Source organism: Corvus kubaryi, unplaced genomic scaffold, assembly GCF_017639235.1.
Source record: "Corvus kubaryi isolate FWS band 111438036 unplaced genomic scaffold, C.kubaryi_AGA036_p1.0 37157, whole genome shotgun sequence".
NCBI classification, from domain to species: domain Eukaryota; kingdom Metazoa; phylum Chordata; class Aves; order Passeriformes; family Corvidae; genus Corvus; species Corvus kubaryi.
The window spans coordinates 853,191-878,245 of record NW_024581041.1 but is presented as its reverse complement, the minus strand read 5'-3'; the positions used below and the strand labels follow the sequence as shown (position 1 = coordinate 878,245).

The 25,055-nt window shown below is 43.4% G+C and overlaps 1 protein-coding gene across 4 annotated transcripts in view; it reads right to left on the bottom strand.

Moving 5' to 3' along the window:
• Nucleotides 1-24,743, bottom strand: part of NDRG3 (NDRG family member 3) — a 63,618-nt gene extending 38,875 nt beyond the window's left edge. For 2 of the 4 annotated variants that reach the window (XM_042021694.1, XM_042021695.1), the window contains exon 1: nt 24,647-24,742. The gene's annotated coding sequence lies outside the window, so the exon portion shown is untranslated. Of the gene's footprint in view, nt 1-2,498; nt 2,569-24,646 lie in introns of all 4 variants that reach the window. The other 2 variants (XM_042021693.1, XM_042021691.1) reach the window with 2 other exon arrangements.
• Nucleotides 24,744-25,055: the final 312 nt, after the last annotated feature.

Below are 25,055 nucleotides of genomic sequence, written 5' to 3'. Positions count from 1 at the left end.
GGAAAGATGTGGTGAATCATTAAGCACAGAGACTAGAATCAGGGTAAAGACAGAAGGCTACAAAAAAACAAGGCAGGCAAGCCCTAGAAAGAAACCATCTACCTACAAAAATAAGACCTTAAATACATGTGTGCATGTTTATTTTAAGACAAGGCTACTCTCAATATACATCATTTCAATACACAAAGAAAGAAATCGCAGTAAAGTTCAGTAAGTCAAGAGCATGAGTACTACAGGCCGAGTGTGAACTGCAACACCTGCAGGTTCTGAGGCTCTGCTTTCTGGTCACTGAAGCTCTGGCACAACTGCTTCCTGCAGGGTTAGGAGCTGCAAGAGCTGCATCTTGAATTCAAGTCTGTTTTCTTACGGAGGTTCAATCTCTCTACACTGTTTAGGAACTCAGTGCAACAAAACCTTGCATTCAGAGGCAAAAAATTCTTGTTTTTTCACCTCAATTTGACTACAGCTTATAATTCGTTACCTCCATAGCCACTTACACTCTCACCTGGTATGTTAACCACACTGAGGCAAAATTACACCCATCAGTTGGCAAGCTATGCTACTCAACATGGCATCAAATGTACCTAAACATATGCTCCCTCATTTGGCAGACAACAGAGGCAAGCTGAGGAAGCTCCTCTCTAGGGACTCACAGCCATGACAATCCGGGTAAGGTTCCTGAGAACCGCTCTCTGACAAGCCAGCTATGTCTTACAAGATGGAAAGCAGAAGTGCTACTCCCAGGTATGCAAAGGAAGATGGGAACAAACCCACAATTTGCAACCTATGCCAGAACCAAAATACACTACCCACGTGTGCTAGTTTAAAAACAGTCTAGGTTTTGGTGGGCGGGAACAAACTGCTCGAAGTTTCTACTATGTCCGGCACAGAGCCAATCACTGAAGGCTCTGACGATGCGCAGGTTACCAGCCCAATTAGAGAAGTTGGTAACGCCTCTGTGATGACAGAGTTAAGAAAGGAAAAGGCGCGGGCAGGTGTCCTTTCTTCTCCCGAGGGGTGGTGAGGAGGCCGCCGGGGGCAGTCCTGGCAGGAGCCGCCCGTGCAGTGCCGGCAGGGATCATGTGGCCAGCGATGAAAACAGACAATTCCCCGACACGGAGCACGGACAAGCTCAACCCTTTCTGCACTGCGAAACTCTGTAAGAACTTTTCAATTGATAGAACCTGAGAACAATAATACCTACGGACAACAATTTTCTTCCGAGTCAGAGGAAAGGGAAAAGAGGACACGTGAGAACAACATGGCGACACTCAGGTCGGTGCAAAGGAAGGAGGGTAAGGAACTTCGGGCGTTGGAGCTGAGATTGTTCTGCACGCCGGGGGAGGACTATAATACAACAAATCTGTAATTCATGAGGTGCATGGGGGGATGCAGAGATCCACGCGCAGCCCGTGAGCAACAGTGCTCACGCTGGCGCGAGTGAATGTTGAAAAGCTGTAATCTAGTGAGGAACTCGAACAGAGAGAAGACCCTTGCTTATAGAGACAGAGAACCCTTGCTTCCAAACTAGAACAGCTCATCTTTAAAAGCCTAAACCCCATGAACTAAAATGATCCACGCTAGGCAGTTGTGGGAAGACTTCTTGGCCCGTGGGAGGGACTCACGTTACAGGAGGTCAGGCGGGCTGCTGTTTGTGAAAGTTAAAAACACGCTGGAGAAGTTCGCAGAGAACTATCTCCCGTGGGAAGGATCCCACAGCACAGCAGAAGAAATAAACTCTTTTCCTTAAGCATACCGAAGAAAGATTTATAAGAAGTGAAAGACTGACCAAAACCCCACGTTTTGTCTCCTTGTGCGGTCGGTGGAAAGAGGGACGGACTGGGAAGAAAAGGTGTTCTAAAGGTTTTAGTTCTCATTACCCTTTTTACTTTTAATTCTGTTAATAATAAATTTTTTTTAAACTGTTTAAGTTTTGAGCCTGTTTTGCCCTTAAAATGTTTTTCCCCTAATCCTTATCTCAACTCATGAAGTTTTCATTTTAATTTCCCCTCCTCTGCTTAGCTACAGCAGAGGAAAATGAGTGAACAGGTTTTTTTGTGGGTGCCTGGTGCTTAGCCAGTGTCAAAACCATGACACCATGGTCTGCAGGTTTGCTGCTCAGGCCTTTATTTCTTAAGCTATGTTTGCTGTGTAACTGCTCTCCACTGTAACTTTTCCTGTTCTTCATAAGGGGATTCCTGCTTCCTGTGCTGCTGGAAAACCAGCTCTCTGGCACGGCTCCTCAGCCTGGCTGGGCAGACCCACAGTCTTGGCATATAGATCTCAGGTAAGTTTAATTATGGGCCTTGAGATCCTTAGGCATTCCTGTTCTGTGGCTCCTCTGCCCTGTGTAAGCCTCCGGACAGCAGTGTGCTTCCCAAAACCTGCACAAGTGACTATGTTTTCTATACTAAAGTGCTGGCTGACATGGTGAACTTCCAGAGAAACAAGCAAAAGGGCCCAAATTCGGTTTCAGAATATTTTCTAAGGTTACTCACTTTGCATTCCAGCTCATGCATTTTTGGGAATGTGCCACATGGTGCTCCACCTCCAAGGCAAACTGTGTACCTACAGGAAGAAACTGTGTTCTGCTTCACCAGTGCAGTTCCAGCTTTCACTGTTGCCAAAATGATTTTGCTTTTACATTTCTTTCATATATATTTGTAACTCTGTAGACTGTTGTTGTGTAGTTATATAGTTCCTAGCTAGCTCCAGTACTTTTCCCTACCCTGATAGACAGAAAGACAAAACACATTCCAGAGGCTCCAAGCCCTGGGAGTCCAAGGTTTGGCTCACTGGGAGCCAAGGTTGAAACCAGCTCTTCGAGACACATTTTCATAAACAAAGTTTAGTTCCTACCTAAGGGGGGGCGGAATTCAGAAAAGGGTAGAACCAGGGAGGAATTACCTCATCACTTGTGCTTCTAATTGGAGATTCTTGTCAATTATCCTAATTTGCTAAACTTACAAAACTGTATTCACCCCCTATGCAGGGTGGACATTTTTCCATATCTGCCCCTGGAGGCCCCCAATAAAGACCAGCCTTTATATTACCTCCTACACTAATATTGTCTCGAAAGTGTGTTCTTTTATACCTAGATCTTTAAGGCATCATTGCACTTGAGCAAAGCAATAGCAGCTTCCTAATCCACCATGATTTTATGTCCCTGATATCTGGGCTACACCTAGGACAGAAATGTCAGCTGGTGCATATAATTCCTAAGGTGTTTAAACAAGACCTACATTTAACAATGGTTTTGTAAGGAAAAGGTCTGTGCCCTGCTTTCCATTAATTTTGGATGAGTCCAATTCTAAATAAAGGCAGTGTCATACTGCCATGGGTGTAACTGAGCTCAGCAAGCAGGACACCATGCCTGCTGACTGCCTGAATTAACAGGCATCGACCACAGGGCTGATTAAGCAAGAATGCTGTTAAAGTCTTTAAAAGTGTTTTACATTATCTGGACCAGTGCCCATGAAAACACTGAACCATGCTGAGCTCCCCTATACAGGACAGTCCAAGAAGTTTTAGAGTGGAGACACCCCAGGATATAAACTGGAATGAGAAATTTCTGATGAAAATTGTGCAAATTATTGTCTTTGAAAGAGTCTCTTCTGATCATGGTATCTCTTTCAAACAGCTTTGCAGCATTTCCTTTCTCCCCAAGGCAGATGAAATAAGCAGTGATTGTTACCACCACTCATGTTACTCGCATGATGCTCTATGTCCTTTTGTGCCCAGTGGCATCACTCTAAAGCAACACCTGTATCATCCAGTGTCAGAGCTCACACAGCTCAGACCAAACCACAGAGCCCTTCTTGCCAGTTCCACAGTGAAGGACATGTTCAAGTGGATCTGTTCCAAGGTGCTTTCACCTCTACTGAGCCACCTACTTCCACTAGCCCTGTCATTCAGGAGATCCCACCCAGGCACCAGTGAGGGCTCTTGAGGTTTTTGGCTGGATGTTTGTCCAAACCAAAACACATGTAGCTCTTCATCGGCACTGTCACTATCATGGCATCCACTGCACCTTCTCCTCCTGCCACCTCCTCCCTGTCCTGTGTCCCCACCCTTGAGCACTCACTACGTGTAGCTGACCTCAATTGCTCCCCAGCACACATCTGCCCATGCGACACCAGGCAAGTGGGGAAAATGCTGTCTTCAGCAGGAACATGCTCTTAAGCAGCTTATGATGAAATCTGACTGCTTTCCTCCAGATCCTTCAGTTTCCTCTGCAGTTTTATTTTCAAGCTTGTTTCTGCTTCATTTCATCCATGCTTCCTACTAACTGACTGTGTTTTCACACTTTAAGTGAAAAAAAATTAATCAAATGTGAGTACATATTGCATTGAGCAAAGTAAAGCATTCCAGAGCAAGGTGAATTGGAAATCTGTTTAAATGGGATTTTAACAGTGATTTTTATCATCAAATACCACATTTCAATTTACTGAAATTTAATGCTGATTTTGCATTTTATTTATCTTATTGAAAAAGTTGCATTTTCACTGGTTACTAAACATTAAATTGCAGTGATTCAAGGCCAGGTTAGACAGGGCTTAGAACAACCTGGTCTAGTGGAAGGTGGACCTTTAAGGTCCCTTTCAACCCAAACCATTCCATAACATATAACCATTACACCAAACTGAGCCTTCTTGCTGTCTGTGAGGAACCACTGTTTAAGTTACTGTATAGCTAGAGAATTAGTCAGACCTCAGCTTTCATATTTTCTAATGCAATTTTGATTGATATTTTTTAGTTCATTTGCATGGGGTGCTACTGGGACAGAAGAAAAAATTTGTAGATTGACTTTCATTTAAACTTTGTGTTTGCTCAAATATATAAATTGCACAACCTAAACCAAATGTAGTAACGTATCCACCAGTGAAGGTGATCTCTTGGCATGTACAATGCAATAAATATATATACAAATACATGTGCAGTCTGGATAAACCAAACTTAAAAATCATCACAGACATGTGCAAAGTTCAGGAAGAACAAATAGCTCTGCTCTTCAGCAGCTAAGAAGACACAAATGCTTCTGGTTCAGCTCATTCAGGTAAAGAAGAGCCTTCCACTGTGCTGTATATGTATATACATCCAAATCTCTTCTAGTGTCTTCATAGAGCAACCCCAAACTTTTCTTCTTACTTCACTCAAACTCGAAAAAAATGGATTTTGGCCATGAGAAAGTAGTATACTTCCAGGCACAAGCTGATCAAACACTTCAACAGCTCCAATTCCAAGTTATCCACCATGGTGGACATGGGAGAGTCCTTAAGTTTTATCACAGCAAATACATATTGTTCAATATTAAATACTGATGGTTAATAGGAATATCAAAGTCCACAGAAGACAGACTAAGTCTCAGGATGCTTTCCTATCTTAATCCATGTTTCACTATCTTAATCTGCTCTAGCTGCAGACTGCTTGCAAAAGGGGCATTCACAGGACTGATACAAATTTTAAGAATACAATTGTGTGAGAAACAAATTGGTAAAATAAGATTTTTATTATATGCTTTTTGCCCATTCTTCTTCATTACTGAAATATTCCCCTTATGCATATAGTACTGCTCCTTGAGCTTCCCAGAACAAGCTCTTTCATTTTGGCCCAACCTGTGTCATTGAAGGACAACCTCTTCTCAAGTATCAGTGCCATTACTTCAGACCCATTGCGACTGCCACACAGCTGTCCTGTCCATCACTTCCAGCCTGTGTATATGCTTCCAAGCAGAAAACATCCCTGTATGTGTCAGGCTGAATTGCATGTCCCTCCTGAGGCAGCTGGCCAGGAGAGGCAACTCCAGTTAGCACAGTTAAAACCAGTAATGGATACAGTACAGACAATTCAGGAGATAATTTCATTAGTTATTTAATACAATTGTGAGTTTCTGCCAAAAGGGATGCTCCCATCCTCCCTCCCTACACCAGACAGAACTTCCTTCCTCTTCTTCCCTTGCACCAGGCTGATGATTATGCAGTAACATGGAAAATCAGATCTCCTTACCCTCTCCCTCAAGTGTTTTTTTCAGGACTACCTTTCACTTGGATCAATGAACTGACTGATGAAAAGGCTCCTTGTGTGCTGTCTTTTTTCTAAATCTGTCAAGTATCTCAGTTTGAGGTTGGATTGTAAGAAACCAGGTGTCCAGGCAGCATTAGCTCTTCAGCTGAATCAGGGAGCAGATTAATGTACATGCTCAGGATGCTGCCAGATGATATACAGAGGCATACGCACTTAGCTTTAGGGAATGATAAATCTAATCCATCTAGATAAGAGTGTAAACAGAACATAGGACAGAACTCTAATTTTGCTAATTTGAGTTGCCTTGTTGTAGGGTATTATGTCAGGACATACGGAGGAACTTGAGTTTCACCTCACAACCTCTGAAAGAAAAACCAGACCCTTCAGATCTCTCCTTTGCTCCATCCCCTTGCAGCCAGGACCCAAACCCTGCCTTGGGGAATGTCTGGCATGCTTGACTGCAACATGAGCAGATGTACTGCAGACTTTTTGCCAGGCTAGCTTTCTCCTGGTTTAATGAGATGAAGGAGCCTATCAGACAATCACATTAGAACCAACTCATGCAATGAGGACCAGACATGTAATGACCTCTGGAACTGCCTCCCAATCCTGCCGTATAAGCTGAGGATCACATACAAAAGGGTAGGGAAATATACTCTCAAACTCACTAGAGTGTTCATGGTGCTCTGTGTAACCCGGCCTATAAATGAATACCTAAGTACACATCAGCATGGGCATTCACGTTACAAGTTTCTGAAATGGATAGAAGCCTTTTGATAAAACATAGTAATGTCTTATTTCAGAGAAGGTAGAAACACCCCTGGAAGTACCCAAGGCCAGGTTGGACGGGGCTTTGAGCAGCCTGGTCTAGTGAAAAGTGTCCCTGCCCATGAAAGAGGGGTTGACATGAGGTGTTTGAGGTCTGTGATTCTGTGATGCAGCACTGGACCACATTTTCTTTCGGCCACTGTAAGCATCCTCCCTTACAAGTTACAGGGGTAGTTTGCAAACACCTGCATGAATACAACAGAGACATAGGACAGAAAACACCAACTACTTAAGCTAAACATCACTCATAAGAATGACTTGTGTTTGAAGTCAGTTATAAAACTGCATATAAAGTAAATACCTAAAATACCATTGGAAGGCAAGTGATGTTTTTCATAGAATTAGGAATGCTTTTCTGCAAGCAGCTGGAAGCCAAAGGCAGACGGCACTCTGTACCAAACATGCCTTCCCAAATTTTAAGTTTGTCAGATAAGGCCTGAGGAGGAAACTGACCTACTCCCCAGGTTCCATGTTCACCCAAACCAAATTTGCTTTCTACAGATTTCCAGTGGCTGTTCTTGGTTCCAAGCTGCTTGTGAGTTTAGTTCTTCCTGCAACAGCTCTGATCATTACTACCTGAGATCTGCAAAAATCCAGCAGACACATCCTCCTAAAAGGTGCCTCCTAGACTTGTGAGATCCAAGCCCTTGCCTTCCTAAAATGCAAATAGAACTTCTGTTTCCCTTTTTCTCCATCCTTCTTTCCCTGCCTTTCCTCATTCACCCCCACACCGATTCCTGTTAAAATCTGAGGGGTCAAAATCAGAAACCAAAGCTTATCTACTGTGAACTGGACTGGGTAAACAACTTATACCAAAAAAAGAACAGGTTTTAGAAAGGTAATCTGAATCTAGCTTTTGCTGCAATAGCTATCTGGTAAAAGCAGTAACAACTTTTTTCCTCACCCAAACTTCTCCAAACCAAAGTCCATGGATTAGATCAACTCAGAATTTAGTTTTCATCAAGAAATAACAGTGTAAGTTAAGGTGGTTCCTCTTAAGTGAAATTCAGTTTTGCATATTTGGGATAAGGCAAACATTCACAAGCTTAAGACAGTTTCACATCACATATCTTATGATGGAAATCCATGATCCCAAGGACGATTGTCAACTAGGATATGCAGTTATTGTAAACAGACCCCCAAAGATGTTAAAACACAAAGATTTTACTTCTTTCAAAACTAACTGAAGATCTGAATACAAGTGATTTAGTTCTAATACTCTAGTCCTGACTAAAGTTGAACCATCACATGGGTTTCACGTTTAACCCCTCTGTGTTTAGAAAGAATTGGTTATGGCAGATTAATTCCTGATTTCATTCCTTAGAAACCTGCATGAGACAAGGATGTACCACACCAAAGCAAGAGAGAAGGAAAAAGCTGACTACACCAAAGTCTAAAACTAATTCCTCAAGTAAGAATTAAGAGGAAGTTTCTCAGAAGCCTGTTCATAGCCTCTTTCGCAGGAACACGGCAAGGTTTCTGTTTATGGGACCTGGATGCAATTGCAGAACCGTGTAGGCTGGAAGAGATTTCTGGAGGAGAGATTACTCTCCAAGCAAGAGTAATTTCAAAGCTGGATCCAGTTGTTCAGGGCCTTACGGATTTGAAAATCTCTAAGGATGTAGATTCGAGCATTACACACCATTCTCACTGCAAAAATAGTTTCCTTTTATCCAACGGGAATTTCCCTTGCTGCAAGTGGTATAAACAATGAGATTTTTAATCTGAAAATATCACAGACCAGAATAAAAAGAAAAAATCCAAAAGTATGTGTGGCTGCTACAGCCACATATCAGAACTCTTTAAAAATTCCCTTTCTAAAACTGTTTCATAATGAATAAGGAGTCAACTCAAGATACTTCACATTAAAGGCATAGTTGGAGCAGAAATTCATCTGGTAAATTTTTCAGGGCAGATGTTAATATATCAGAATAACAGGCTTAATATTAAATTGATTGCCAACTCTGAAAAACGTTCAATATTTTCCAGAAAAAGAACAGGTGAGGAACCATGCAGGACCTGAGTAGTTCTTGGGGTTTTAGGAGTTCTCCTTCTGTTTTCTATTTCTCTTAAAGAATTTTCCCCATACATGTTGCCAGGGGGACAAATTACTGAGCGCTTAAAAAAAACAAAGTCCTGGCCACTGAGGGCGGGGTCCAATGAGCTGCTCTTTGTCACCTGGGCTTGTGGGCTGTTAGTTCTCAGCATTTGGACAGAGAGAGGCTGGAAGGAATTCGTCAACACTGCAGGTTTCTGGGTTTTTTTCGGCTGCCTTCCTTCTACCGGAGAGATCCCGGCATCCCAAGCCCGCCTTTCCCTGCCCTGCTGGCAGCTGGGCTGTGGCTGCCCTGCCCCCGCCGTTCCTTTGCAGTTGCTTTGAGCCTTTGCTGTTCTGTAGCTCCGCATGCCCTGCCTGCCGAGACCTCCAGGGGGGGTTCCTGCTGCAGCTCCGGAGTTCGATACATCTCGTCTGCCACCTGGGATTTGCCAGCCTGCTGTTCCCAAGGGTCTGGCCGGACACCGGGATCAGCTGCCCAGGGGTTTGTGAAGCCTTTGTCCCATCCCTTCCCGGGATCCCAGGCCGCCAGTGCCGCGTGCTCCCCGAGCTCGCTCCGGAGCGCCCCCTGCAGCCGCGGGGGAACCATTGCACCTGCCCTGCTCGCCGGGAGCCGCCAGCGCCCCTGCCGGCTGCGAGCGGAACTGCACCCGAGGGGAAAGGGCCCGACAGCCGAGAAGGCTGGGACTGGGTTTGTGATTGTTTGCTCTTACTGCCATAGTTATTGCTGTTTGTTTGCCTTGTTATACACATATAGATATATAATAGTAAAGAACTGTTATTCCTGTTCCTCATATCTTTACCTGAAAGCCCCTTAATTTCAAAATTATAATAATTCGGAGGGAAGAGGGTTGCATTTTTTTTTTTTTTTTCATTTCAAGGGACTCTTGCCTTCCTTGGCAGACACCTGTCTTCCAAAGCAAGACAGTAGTGCATCATCCCGTCTGATTCAGTCCAAGAGCAAATGTCTAGGGTACAGCAAAAGAAGAGCACCTGACAATAATTCCCCTTTGCCTGTACATCCACATGTACTGCAGGCGGCATCTGCCTCTCTCAAGTCCTGTGGAAGTTTCTTCCCCAGTGCACTGAAACACTGCTGTTCCTTGTGAACACAGAAGTTATTCTCAGGCTTTGTACTGCAGAACAGTAAGGCAGCCTTGCCCATGAAATCTTAGTGCCTCTCTCCTTCCTTGAGTCATGAAAATTATCAAGAGCTTGACCTATTATATACAGAGTACTCTTTCATCCCACTGTTACACCCCCCCCCCCCAAAAATATGCAATATAAAGTAACACACCCTGGAGATTATATCAAATAATCTCTTTCTGACAGCCCATTTGAACAGCTCTGAGCAGTCACAACTCCCATTGCCCACATGTGCTGTCCAGAGAAGGAACTTTCCAATGCCCTTGGCAAACATCAAGGGTTAGAACACCAGTCTCAACCCTACAAAAGCTTGACAATACCTTCTCTAAAGACACTAATTTCACCTGGAGATAAATTATCAAATATTTTTACTTGGTTTAGTATTTCTTCTCTGTAACATTGCTTGCACACTTCTCCCATATTAACCTTTAAGCAGAATTTAAGCTGATGCAGGCATCTCAGACATAAAATGAAAGCCTTAGTTACTTCTGATTTGATTTTATTCACTCCAACATTACTCTTTTTTCCTCCCTTTCCAAGCTTCATTGCCATATTCTTTTGGAAAATGGCACCCTGTGTCCAGTATTGCAGTGTTATAGCTGTGGTATCTAAAAAAATCCTCAGAAAATATTTTAAATGTTCTGAAGAAGGGTAGTCGTAAGATGTAAGAAAGACTGTATTAGTCAGGTGAGTTGTGGTACAATCAGGTGCCAGACCCAATTGTAAAGAATATCATCTTTGTTTAAGCCGCCATGAGGGAACCAAAGTGTGGATACTCTTTTGAGCCTTGTCCACAGCAATTTCAGCTAATGAGTTTTAGCTGACCAGTGGAGAGGTCTGAGATCACCCACAGAACACAGGACATTTAGTTATCTGTGAAACCTCAGTAATATGATTACTCTGGATCATAATAACACTTTAGAAGTAAAACGATAATAACCCACCTTACCACCAAACACTTCCTCAGCACCTCAAGAGTCCGATTCAGTCTTGGGCACAGCTGTGCCCTGCTCAGGAGCAAGGTGCCTCCAGGGAGACACAACGTCCTTGAGACCATGTGCTCACACAAGTGACCGTGAGGGGTTAGCTCAGCAGTACCAGCAGACTACACCACTCCACTCCCTACTCTTTCAAACTCCAAATATCTCAAGGATTTTCAGATTAAGGTCATAGCTTTTATTTAATGAACTGGAAATAATGACATGCTTCTGTGACCAGATGCCCTTCTGCAGGTCAGGAGCAGATGTTGAACACAACTCAAAAGCACAATTCACTTGAGCAGTTTATGAGTTAAAGTTAGTGAAGTTTGTCTTTACAATTCAGTAAAGAAATGTTTATCAAGGTGCTAAATCGGCCTAAAATGGCAAGAAATTAATTGTCAATAAATATGCAAATAAAATAAAGCACAGGTAATAAACTACAAACAAATAGTACCTGTATGCTGAAATCATGTCCAGTTTCCATGAATCCAAAACCTTCTGCTTTTCTAACTCCTGTGGAGCAATCCCAAAACAACACTATTGCAACTGGTTGGTATATTAATGTAATATTATTTCTGTAGTAGATGCAGCTGGAACTACCACCGGAGCATAAGAAAATGCCACCATCCCAGCTAATCCCAGACAAAGAGGGTATATTTGGTCTTGCTGTCCCAGAAGTTTTAATACTCCAATCACAACCTGAAAACACCAGACACAAGGTGAGGCTGTATATCCTGAGCTGCAGAAACTGTATTTGACTTTACCAAGTATTTCTACTATAATATTTTGTTGAGAAGTTGCACTGATTTTCCCAATGAAAACTGATCCAAGGGGCCATTTTAGCCTGCCAGGCTGCATATACCTACTCCACCATTCAAAAGGATTTCTCTTGTGAACAGAGCTCTAGAGCTAAGCTTACAAAGCCCCATGAACAGCATTATGATGAAGTGTTAACTGCAGAATAAATCAGCTTAAATCCAGGGATTCGTTCCAGCAGATTAAAAACTCGATGCCAAAGAGAAAAGAGGAGGTCCTGCTCCTATTTTAGAAATATCTCACTTTGTTTTGAGCCTGCCACCCACTATTTCCATTTGGTGGTCTTAGTCCTTTTATCAAAAGAGACAGTGAATAGTGGGTTCACATACACGCCATGCTGCTAAGACTGTGCTTCCATCATATCCTCTTCAAAGACATCTTTTTGAAACTGAGGAGCTTTGATCTGTTTATCATTCTTTACAAGAAACTCATTGCACAGCTTTGATCAATCACATCAACCTTTTCAGAATCTCTCCCAGTTTCACTGGGTCTTTGAGAGCGATGGGACTAGAACTCATGCAGCACTCACAACAGAGGCGCACTGTGAGCTTACACACCACTGTTTCCTAGTTTGATCACCATTATTTTTCCACCAGCATTTAACTTTCAATTTGCTTTTCTAAACTATGAGATAATATTTTGATAGAACTGCCTATTATAATCCTCAGTTCTGTCTCTGACTGGAAAAGCAATTCAGAGCTCATTGCTGTACACATACAGTGGGGGCTGTTCTCCAGCTGCATTACTTCACTATGCTGAATTTAAAATGCTGCTTTATCACTTAGTACCACAGGATTTTTTTCATGTTTCCTCAAAGCTAACTTCCATTTACTATGATAATGTATGTTTGCTGATAAAAATAAATTTGTTGCCTGTCTTCTGCTTATTTTTCTGACTTTGACTTCTCTGTGCTTCTGGCTTCCATATCATTCTCCGGCACTGGTTAGTATTGTGAAAATACTGTATAAAATAAATCTTCCGTCTGTCTGATTTATAGCTGTATTTTTACTGGATATCCCAACAGTCCTCATGGTCTCAGAAATGCCAGTTATTCTTCACTCACCTCCTGCACCAGTCATCCTTCCATAAAGCTTTATTACTTCCCTTTGTCCTCCCAGTGGCTTCTTTCCGAGGTGCAAAGTCCTAAACCATTTAATGTCTCCTTCCGTCTTCTAATTCCATGCCTTTGCTCTCTCATCAGCTCTCTCTTTTCTAGTTCTCTTATACTCAAAAAATTTGCCAGATTATGCTGATAATGAGCTCCAGTGTTGATTATTCCTATGATTTCACTCTTTTATAGGACTTTCACACTTCCTCAGGGAGATAGAGTTTCTCTTTAGAAGTGTGCCTTAATGCTGCCACAAACCTTCATAAATGTGCATGCAACCTTTGACATAATGCCCTGCTTCCCCTACCACTCCCAGAGTTGGGAATTTCATTAAAAAATATTTTATTACATAATTTTAAATTTAAGATGCTCGTATGCTTCTCTCTTGACCTCAAGTTGACTTCAACTTTGATTTTTTTTTTTATTAGCCCTTTTATGTACATTTGCTCCATTTGAGTATGAGCTACACGAGGTTAGTACCTAGGAGCTGCGAAAAGTGTCCATCCACTGCAGAGAAGTCCTACACTCCTCTCCTTGTTCAAGAGCTTTTATGAAACGAAGGGTGCAGAGGGAATCATCACAGGCTCAGGCATTAATTTCTTTTCAAAACAATGGCTTGATCTGGTTTAGTTAAGTAAGTTCATCATGGTCTCTTTCTAGGCTGTACTCTTGGTCTTCTTGGACCCTTCAGGCAATGCTTCTTATGTTGATATTAATACAGTGAAGTCAGAGATCAGTTTCTTTGATCTATCTGAACCTCCTGTCTAGCACAGGATAACACATTTTTCTCCACAGTTCTTTCACCAAACCACACATTGGGATTAAGTAGTCTTGTTTCTCTTGAGATCTTTTGAGTCAGCATGGAATAACTTTGCATTTAATGAAGGGACCAACACTTTGCATTGCAGCCCAGTACACTGGCACCTGACACATTCCTGTTAAATATTCACCTCAGTCAGAGGTTAAATGTTTTCATTTTCCTTCAAATGAAGATGCAGTCAGGGGAGAAACCAAGGAAGAGGTAAAAGCTCCAAGGCTACTTCTCCTGCAATGCCTCTACAGCCAGTTTGAAGTAAAATAGAACCCTCACCATTACTGATTGAAAGCTGTTTTCTACCTTCTATTATGCAATCAGCAGTAATAAAAGTCATCACTCTTCATCTAGCCACTGCATGAGAAAGACAGCACAGCACTGCTCAACCAAGCTTCTCACCAGGTCAGTGGTGACTGTGAATGCAGGTGCTCAGAGGAAGAAGCAGCAGCTGTCAATGTTAAGATGTGACTGTTGATCCCTTAAAAATGAGGAGTATACAGGCATGCCAGTAAAACAAGGACAGAACTTTCTAACAGCTGCCCAGAAACCACTGCAGGCCAGACAAGAGAAGAGAGATCCCCCTCCTACTGCAACTGCACCCAGGAGCTTGGAGCCACCAGAAGATGCTAGGAGGAGAGTACCTCTGCTCCCCACAACATGGCTTTCCCTGTACCTCTGAGCCACACAGATTATTGAACCCTGCTGCAGGGAAGCAGAGACTGTGGGCATGGAACAAGTCCCTTGATAGATGGAAAGGTGAATGCCAGTCTTGAAAGCTGAGGTCCCAGACCCTGGAATCACTGCTGCTCAGAAACCTTGGGGTTTTTTTAAAAACACAAAAGAAAATTGGAGTCTAGTGATTTAGGATATGATAAAAATACTTCAGACTTCACTAAATGAAATATTTAAAGATCAGGATTTAAACTCTGTGAGCCTTTCCTTACCGAACATTTTGACAATACAAAGACTGTATTTGCTTAAGTCATTTTTAGGCCAACAAGGTGACTTATGATGGCTTCTACATAAGCAGTTCATTTTAATGGGGAGACATGATAAAAATAGCAGCATAAGTGCCATGTTTATAATCAATCCATAGCCCAGAACATTTGAAGGCTAGAGATCTGAGGAAACATTAATACATCACATCAAGGAATAAAACTACTGAAAAGCAAGATATCTGCATTACACTTCTCAGTTCAGACAATGCTCAGGTAACGAATTAAGCTTTCTGGTGCAATGTGTTTTGAGCCACTTCAATTTTTTTCCCCAACAACTACTACCAATGAGAGAAAGCAGAGAGACTCATATTCTGGAAACCTCCCTAAATGGCTGAATAATGTCTGCCTAAACAGTTCTTATTTTACAAAAATGAAGTACTGACAGTATTTCTCCTGCCTTTATACACTGTCTTAAACTCGTATTTCTATTCTACTATGAATTTCTTCAAAGGTTACTATACCATACAATGGACTTTATCCTATTTCTTATTTCTTCGTTTCTTAGAAGGGATCACAGGCTTCTCTGGCTGTTTTATTGCTTTTATTGTTAAGAAACTCCTGTCTCTATTAAAGAAAAAGGAAACAATTAAAGTCAAGGGGGCAAAAGTGGTTATCTTTTGTAAGGCCCAAGGAAAAACCTGGATTATTCTTCCACTGCTGACAAAAAAAGGTAATATAGTGCTCAGTGAATGCCTCCTCCATCTGTCTGAGAAATCCTATGCAACACCCTTTCCAAAGCTGGCATTTGAAGGCTGTCTTGTCCTTGTTTTGCAACCTCAACAAAACATTTTTTAAACAAGGGAAAAAGAAGATTAAGGTTTTTTCCCCAGACCAAACCAGCTTGTGAGGACACTTCCTGCAGCTCAGCCCCAAGGGACACAAGCACTCAGCTCACTATCCCTTCCCAGAAGCTTCTTCTGCTCTGCCTCCAGCGCTGCACATTCTCATCTGCTCTTCACTGCTGATGCTGGAATTCCTACAGAAATTCTGCTTCCTTCAGGATATCACAGTTAATTAAAAAAAAAATAAATTTAAAAAAAAAAAAGGGCAGAAAGACAGACTTCTTAGACATTTTAAGAAGTCACCGCACTGCCAAGGAAAACAATGTTCAGTAAGGAATTATCATTTTCTAACACCTAAAACCACTGCCAGAAATGGAATGCATTCACGGGGAACAGGCACAAGAGCCCCATCCCAAGAAACCAACTGGTGAGCTCTGCAAATAGTTTTAAAGACATTTTTATACTGGAGTGAGTGCAGCATACATATAATTATAATGGCCTGGAATTCCCCTTGAAAACACTTCATTTAGGCAATTACTACCAAATGTTACAACAAGAGCCATTTCTCACAGTGTAAGCTCAATCACTATCCAAAGGGCTTGATGGATTCATTACCCTTGCGAAGCTTCTGGAGTACACGTGACCAGGCAGCCCTGGTGCTGACATACTTGCTTCCCAGATTTCAAGAACTGCTCAATACCTGGATACAAGACTGTCAGGCTACCTAAAATTTGGAAATCGTTGCCAACATTCCTATACCTTTACAAAGAATTAGTGAAGACAATAAGGAAGTACACATCACACAAAATGTACCAATTCATACTCAACATCAACAGGAAACAAAACAAACAAAACAAAACAAGCAAAAAAACATTTGGTAAGAAGGGTACAAGAAGTCTCCATTACTGCTCTGGTATGACGGTCTCAGGCCAGAGAGGGACCAGAAAGGTGGATAACATTAAGATTGGAAAAGACCTCTAAGATCATTCAGTCCAATCTTTAAAATACTAAATCGTAAAAAATCTTCCATCTACCACCCAAAGTATAGATATATCAGAAAGCAAGATTTGGGGGGAGGGGAGGTGTTGCTGCCTGCTCCGCGGTAAAAGCTGGGAGTATTTCCACAGGGAGGGGGAGGGCGATAAGGAAGATGGCATTTCTTATGCTGCACCTCCACCTCTATGCTTGCCAGCATGCCAACACAGAAGTTCAGAAGACCCAGGATAGCCCCCAGGGAAATCAGATCAACAAAGGTTTTTAACTTCCTTGCAGTCTGGGGCAGGAACTGGAACACTGGCTGAGTGACAATCACTTTTAAGGCAAGTTAACACCTCTGAGTAACCATCACAGACCTGAGATGGCTCCTTCCCTTGGAGCACAGCCACAGAGAAATCAGTTAGCAATTACTGTGACAAAAGAGTCTGGTCACAGATCTTCTGACCACATGAAATACGTCCAGACAAGCACGTATTCAAATACCAGGACAACAAAAATCAACCCGGCTTTAAGTTTTTTAAAGACCGTCTCCAACTGCAAGCATCACACTTTCCAATTCCACATCAATAACACTTTTGCATGTTGGAAACAGGAAAAATGCTCATGGTTTCCATTTTCTAAGGTTTCAACTGCTACGAAAGAGATCAGAGAAAAAGCTTTTGAGGTGGAGGTGTCTCCTGAAGCTTGGCTGACAGCAGAGCGGACTTTGAGTTGTTTGGGGCATTTTAGTAGAAGATTAGAAAAACTCTGTGATCCCTTGAAATCACAGACAACTTGTCTCTGGCTCCTGCCTCATGTGGTCAGCCCCACCACTGAGTCCAGGGGCAGGATAGCCATGAGCTCCAAGTCCATTTAAAACCAGTTACAAATACAGAAATTAAGTGTCCAAAAGGTACTGAATACCTGGGCAATGGTTCTGCTCAGTGTGGACAAAAGAATATTTTAAACCTTTACTCTCTTATGAGCCACCATACAGCAGCGTTCCCAGGCTGGGGTACGCCTGGATCTCTACAGCACACAGCCCATATTGCTGCTGCTCTCTGCGGTGGAGGCCTTGCTTTTTCTTCAACGTGGCACTGGGAAAAAACAATATGGCATTTAAGCACAGATGACGCGAACTACTTCATGAGCTCTTTTGTACAAACAAAGCTACAGCTCCCCCTGTGCTTTTGCACTCACTCTGCTGGAAAAGTCCAGCTCTTTTGCAACTTAGACATTTGTGCTGAAATCTTGACAATGACAGGTCAGTAACTGAAAAATGCCAGTTGAGAGCCCTAGATTATGCCAACTCTTCAGTTACAATAATTCAGTTCTATGGCACAGCAGCATGAATGAGCACAGTGCCCAACACTACCAAGTCACATTGTGGCCGGGGAGACAATCCAGGCTACAGCCCAGCACTACAGGCTAACACAGGCGAGCCAAGGTCTCACCAAGGAGACATCCTGACAGACAGTCTTCTAAGCAACAACTCCTTCCTTTTGTTTCTTACATCATCAGAGCAGCAACTACAGTGGTTGCATTATATAGGCATTGCACAGTTTAAAATGCTGAATATAATATCCCTTCTCTTAAAGCAATGTCCTCACTGTGAACCAGCAGCCCTGCAGTCCTACAGTTCTGCTCTCAACTCCAAAGTACTCCTGGACCCCCACAGGCACTGCAACCTCACAGCAGCATGACCATGCTCACCTGTGTGGGGATGGAGCAGAGAGGCCACTCACTGACAGGTGACCTCACAGACTATTTGATAAACATGAATTGGCAGGAATACCTGCTGAGTGTTCCATCCACCTACTGCTAGAAGCAACAAAAAAATATATCTCTTACTCATTTTTTTTTAAAAATAATGAATGTTTCCAATTAACTACTTTAAAAATGTCAGGAAAGAATAGTTTTATTCTATGGCTGAGCTAATACACATGAAGATTTTCACCAAGTCCTGTGCCTTTCTTTAGGCTGGCTGATGGATAAAGCCCAATTGCATTGTAAAGTGAAAAAAAAAAATCTTCCCTGGATTTTCTGAGGGCCATATGATATGTATTTGATAATCTTTTCATCCAAGCTAAAGGAGGAAAGTTTAATTTGTAACAAGGGTCACTTCTTTCTGGAAAACCGTATCAGAATGATCTACATAAGGAAAATAGCAAATGTAGAGCTCTTATAAAATGGTTAAAAACACTTCTTTGTCAACCGTGCAGCGTGTCCTTTCTCAAGACTCCCAGCACTGTAACATTAGTTCTCCACCAAGGCAGAGACAAGCCATGCAGCACTTGAGCTGGCAGCACAGAAAAGCAGACTTAAACCACTCCCCAAGCCCCACCTTCTACCATCTGGACAAAGCACAACCCAAACACAAGCCCTCCTTTTCCAATCCAAGTCATAAAACTATACATTTACACAAATCAAGTTTTTCTTTCTGCCTGTGCAAAGGTAGAAATACCTCCACAACCTGAACCCCAGCCCCTGCCCCGATTTTATTGGCTAAGTAATAAATTTCAAAACTACCACAGCCAAAAGAAACCATTAAAAACATAAGCACCTAACTTCAGTTTCCCCACAAAGACAGTCCAAAAAACCCCTCAGGAGAAAACTACTTTGTGTGACAACAGTACTGGAGAATCCAGGCAAATTTTCAAGAACAGATCTGAAAAATCAATTTAGTGAACAGAAATTTCATTAAAGATATATATCCCATGTATTTAGAAAACTTAAATGTACCCAGACCCCAAATAATTCTAGAATTTACAAAATGCTATAGGGTATCAGTAGCAAAATTTGTGAATTTCCATTTACATTTTTAAGGTATTTATGATGCTTATAAATAAATTAGAATAAAGTCCATATATAGGATAAAAAGTATTACTAGACCCCTATTAATTTACATAAATACACTAAAGCCCCTCCTTAATCACTGTCTTTGTTTAAGGAAATCCAGATGTTAACCCAGAGTCAGACTGTTTACCCGCCTCAGCCCAGGGAAACCATCCAAGACACAGTCACAAAATTGACTGAATTAGTACCTGGTGTAATTCATACACCAAGCCACGCTAAGCTAACTACAGCATCAAACATGACAATATGAAATAGGAAGTGCATGCACAGACACATTGCCTCAGTCTAGACTAGTTCAGCCTGTAAGGCTGCAGTTTCAGTCAGCAGCAGCAAGCACAGAGACATATGCACTTACCTGACTAAACTGATTCTAATTAAACGCCCGCATTGGTGTACTGCCAGCACAAGACCACTAAATCAGTGTTAATTTGTAATTTGTTGGGCTCATTTCCAGTCCAAGCTGTTTGCAGACTGGGCTCACTGCGGGGCAGGAGTGCCAGAGGGGCACAGGACATGCAGAGCCTCTCCCTAAGCAGCGTTCACAGCAGACAGAACTGCCGCACAGTCAACACCGGGAGAACTTGGGAAAACCCTGAGTGGGAAAGCCCCTGCCTGGACTAACATTCAGCTGAAAGCAGACCACAGAGGGTGGGCATAAGTGTTTATTTTTCCCAGGGAGAGAGACTGCAAGGAGCCTTTTGCAGCACTCTGCTATACACTGTATTCATAAAGTCCGGAAAAAGGGGCAACGAGCAGAGTGAAAGTCTCCTTACCATACAAGCTGTTCTGAGAGCAAAGAGAAAAGCTGGCTGAAGATCTGCGGAAAAAACCTCTGAGAGTAATAATGGAGAAATAAAATAACAGACTAAATTCAGCACAGCAGTCTGAAGATAAATGGTCCTTATTTCACATATAGAGTGGTGTACTCCAAATTGATCATTAACATTCAGAAAGTCTTGCTGGAGTCACAACAGACTGATTAAAGCATCAGCTCAAAGTCATTCAGTGCATGAAAAAATAATGTTAGAAAATTATTAGTAATAAAACTACCATATAAAAATATAGAATGGCTGCATCTTAAATCCTGGATGTAGTGCCTGCTCCTTCCTTTCAAGAGGACATAATGGAAGGGAAAATATTTTTTTTAAAGGAAAAAAGGTTTGAAAATATGAATGAGGAATAATCAATCAGGCTAGGGTTCTTCTGCCTGGAAACAGAGATTGCTGCAGTGACATATGACAGAAACCTGTAAAATCATCAGTTGAATGGAGAAGGTAAATCGAGATCAGTTCTTCACTGTGTCCAAACCATACAGCAGCTAAGAGATAGGAAATGAAGCCAGCAGCTGTCAAGTTCAAAACAAAACAGAGGTAGTTAGCACCAACAAGGTGATTCTGTGCTCTGGAAAAATCTCCCTGGGATGTAGCAGTGCCATACATTTCAGTGGATGGGAGACACAGGCTAGTTCACAGAAGAAAAATGCATTAATCATGAACAAAATAAAAGCAAACAACATCTACCTCTTGACATTCTACAAATGACAAGAGACAAGAGGGCCATCAGGCGAAGGCTTCTATTATACATCCTGACCTTATGCTCTTCTCTTTTTGGTCACTTTTAGAAAAGAACAGTGTTCTTACACCATAAAAATCAATTATGTCTCTGGTACTCCTCAGCCCTTTTGTGAACTCACTCAGCCTACCTACCTGGCAAAAGCTGATCTTCTGGGGAGATGAGGACACAGAGGGGCTGGATTAGTGCTCTGATTATTCAGCAAACTGAACTGGATCAGGAAAACCTCCAGTAAATGCTGAAGGTGGTACAAGAGAGGGCAAGAATATGCCAGTCCTTTTGCATGGCAGCCAGTCTTTAGATCAGTTTAAGATGTGTAACACACAGCTTCATCACCAAAACAGAGATTAAAAGGAAGCAGCTGACTGCCTATCTTCTCTGTTCAAACACACAGGTAAAAGTCACAAATCCAGCTCTTGTGGGGGGAATAAAAGTGCTGGTTTCACATCTTTAGTCCATCTGGTAACTACAAAGAGAGTCTGCTTTATACATGGCTGAATAGTAAAGGTTACTTTAAAATTAAACATTACATTTATAACCTCTACTGTTCTTATATTATGTAAAATAAGGAAAACCCCTTTGGGCAACTAAACCCTTTGTAAATACAGAAATGCATCCAAGTCTAGGAAGGACAATAGTCAGATGAAAACAGAGCTATTCCTTCCATGCTTCCCACAGCATCTGCTGACTTACTGCAATAAATGGTGCTATACCAGTCACAGAATACAAGGAGATATGACCAGATGAAAAACGGTGAGTGATCAATAAGATCATTAAAAATCTAGCAAATCCCATTTACAATCCAGAATTTACAAGAACACAACTGAAGACCAAGTGAGGTTATGGAAGTCTCTCTTCAACTCTGCTTTGCACAGTAGAAGGCACAGTCGCCCAACCCTTTCCACAGCAGGACCAAATCACAACCGCTTGGCTTAATAACTGACCTGACTGGCCAGAACACTGGGAATTTCGGGGGAAAGCAATACAGGATTTTATTATTCCTCCCAAACCACATTCACATGAACATGAAACCACTGAGGAGCACGGAGACACCTATCAGGAACACTAACATTACACAAGGAAACAGTACCAAACCGCTCCTCTGCTCATCTGGAACCATCACAGGTTAAACCAGGCCATAATATTCACAGAGACAAAATAGCCTGAGCCAGCCCTGCACAGTGCCCAACATTAGCTTAAGCAGCACAGACATATTTACTTGTATCCAAGACACAGCTGACACAAGAGCACAAGATAAGCCCTGCTCAGGGCGGGTTATGGTGTTAGCACTGCCTATGGAAACAGAACTGAGGGTTTGGCTTCACCATTTTCCAGGAAGCAACTAAGCTACTGTTTGTGAGAATGACAATTAAGTAATTAAAAATTAAAACCCCTAGTCTCTTCTTACACATAAAAACCAACCACCCCTCCCCCCCCAATTTAAAACTGAATTGCTTTCTCTTTTGTTTTTATCTTTGTCCTTGAACTATACTATGACTGTAGGTTTTTGTGCTTCTTACTGAAATAGCTATATATTTCTACTTTGCTGTAATGTTTACCTTGAGCATACAACAGAGGAATGTTTAAAAAAAAAAGTCTCAGAAGTATTTTTAAAAAAATTTTCTAGTATATCCTTAAGGAACCAAAACACATGTTGTACATAATAAAGCCTCTGAAATCTAAAGGTACCACTACACTTACACTTTCCAATGAAAAACACTGAGGACTGTGGCATGTATGACCAATGTGACATATGAGCTGCAAATGGGAGCACTGGAGGGTTTCTGAAGGTAATCTGAGATTAGAAAAATGCAAATCAAACATGGTTATTAATTTCAATTAATTTTTAACCTCAGATGCAGAATGAGTAGCTAGGAAAATAGTTACAGGCTCCAATAACGCTGCTTGCAGTAGTTGTATAATTTTCATTGTATAATATTGTTTAATTTTCATTGTGTAACATTTCCAGCTTTTATCTTTGCAAACACTTCCATACCAGGCAAATATAAGGCACACAAAGCTGCTGCCCTAAGACAAGGTGCCTTGTGTGCCACACCAGTTTCAAAATCCAAACAAATAATTGAAACTGGAACAGTCATTGCCCATCTTGAGCTCCCTCAACAATCCCCAGTCCAGTGGTCAATAATCCAGATGAATCCTACTGATCACCTTGCTTCTTCCCCAGTTAACTAAGCGAGACATCTGGTAAGCTCTGCTTACCTAGCCCAAGGAAATTATTGTACTAGAAAACCTTCATACTAGTTTTAAATTGAGCTCCTTGACTTTACATCACCTTTTTTCTTTTCCCCCCAGACTGATACACCGCTGCTAAACCTGGTTTGCCAGGCTCCATCATTTGGAAGACTGTTGTTTCTACAGACAAGGCAAAGCAGAAGCTAAAGCAATGAGCCTCCAAGTCCTCTGAACACGGGATGCTCACAAGCATGCCTGACACACGTAGCAGAAGCAGATTCTTCACAGAATGGCTTGGGTTGGGAAGGACCTTAAAGCTCCCCCAGTTCCAACCCCTTGCCATGGGCAGGGACACCTTCCACTAGACGAGGTTGCTACAAGCCCTGCCCAACCTGGACTTGAATACTTCCAGGGATGGAGCATTCTTCTCCACTTGGAACCCCCATTTATCTCATCACCTCAGTATTCAAGCACAAATACTCTTGGGTTTCCCGGACACAACCCCCCGATCCCTACTAGACAGTTCCTGTTCTCCGGAGCAAACACGCATGTGGCCAAGCCCCAATCTCACAGCAATTCATGGTGTGACCACACTTTATGACACGACTGCACACCGGCTCCAACCTCCTCAGACTTGAGAGCCACCAAAGAACGGTACAGACCCCAGGCTCTCAATCGGCAGTGCAACACCCCGAGGCAGTGCCATGAGCCGCCAGCCTCCCAGCAGCCAGGACAGGGCTCACAGCCTCGCTTGTTTTGTAATATCCCATCTTCTGTACTGCTGTTTATAACGATGCTCTTTAAGATAGCAGAAGCCTCTGATTTTGCTACAGTGTTTTCAATTCCTGTTGTGACTTATACTAAATACAAAATATTTCTTAAATAGAAAAAAGAGACATGATGATTCAAATCAACAAAATTTTTTAAAAGCTATTCCCTTTCCATTCATATTCCGACAAGGCTGGGCCGAATTAAAGATAAACACCCAGTTTGCGTTGTCTGAAGTAAATAATGCAAACGAGAATTCTGACATCTGAACACCAGGAAGAAAAGCTATAAATGAGAGAAAGCAGAACGCCCGACGCACTCCCGTCCCTTATTTACATGAAAAAACCATCTCCGCAATAACCTCGGGCACTTCCGAGGCGTTTCCCCCGCTCCCAGCGCAGCCCGGCGTGACGAGGATCATTTCCCACTCGCAGCGGGGGGAGCGGGTCCCTCCACCGGCGCCTCACAGCGGGGCCGGGCTGCGCTGAGCCCCCCCTCAGCGGCGCCTCTCGGCGGCGGCACCGACCCCCCTCGCGGCGAAACCACCCCCGGCGGCGCCGGGGCCGGGACGCGGCGGGACACACGGTGACCGCGGGCGCGGCTGCCCTCGACCCCAGCCCGCCCGCCGTTGTCGCGTGGCACCTACTGCCCAGGGGCAGCCACGCATCCCAAAGCCGCGGCGGTTCCGCGGGGTCCCGGGGGGGTCCCGTGGGGCCGGCCCAGGGCTCACCTGGACCGCGGTACCTCCGCACTCCGCCCGCCGCGGCACGGAGCGCTCTGCGCCTGCGCGGGGCCGCCTCTGCGCGGGGTCGGGACTACAAACAACATGGCGCCGCCCCCCACCGCCCTCGGGCGGCGCCTCTCGCAGCCTTCCCCTCCCGCCGGCAGATGGCGCCGCCTCCCTGTGGGCGCCCGCCGGGCCCCGCCCCGGCCGTGAGGGCACCGCGGGCGGAGCCGGAGCCGGAGCCGGAACCGTAACCGTGCCGGGGCGGAGCCGGAGCCGGAGCCGGGGCGGAGCCGGAGCCGTGCCGGGGCGGAGCCGGAGCCGGGGCGGAGCCGGAGCCGTGCCGGGGCGGAGCCGGAGCCGGAACCGTGCCGGGGAGGAGCAGGAGCAGGAGCCGGAGCCGGGGCCGGGGCGG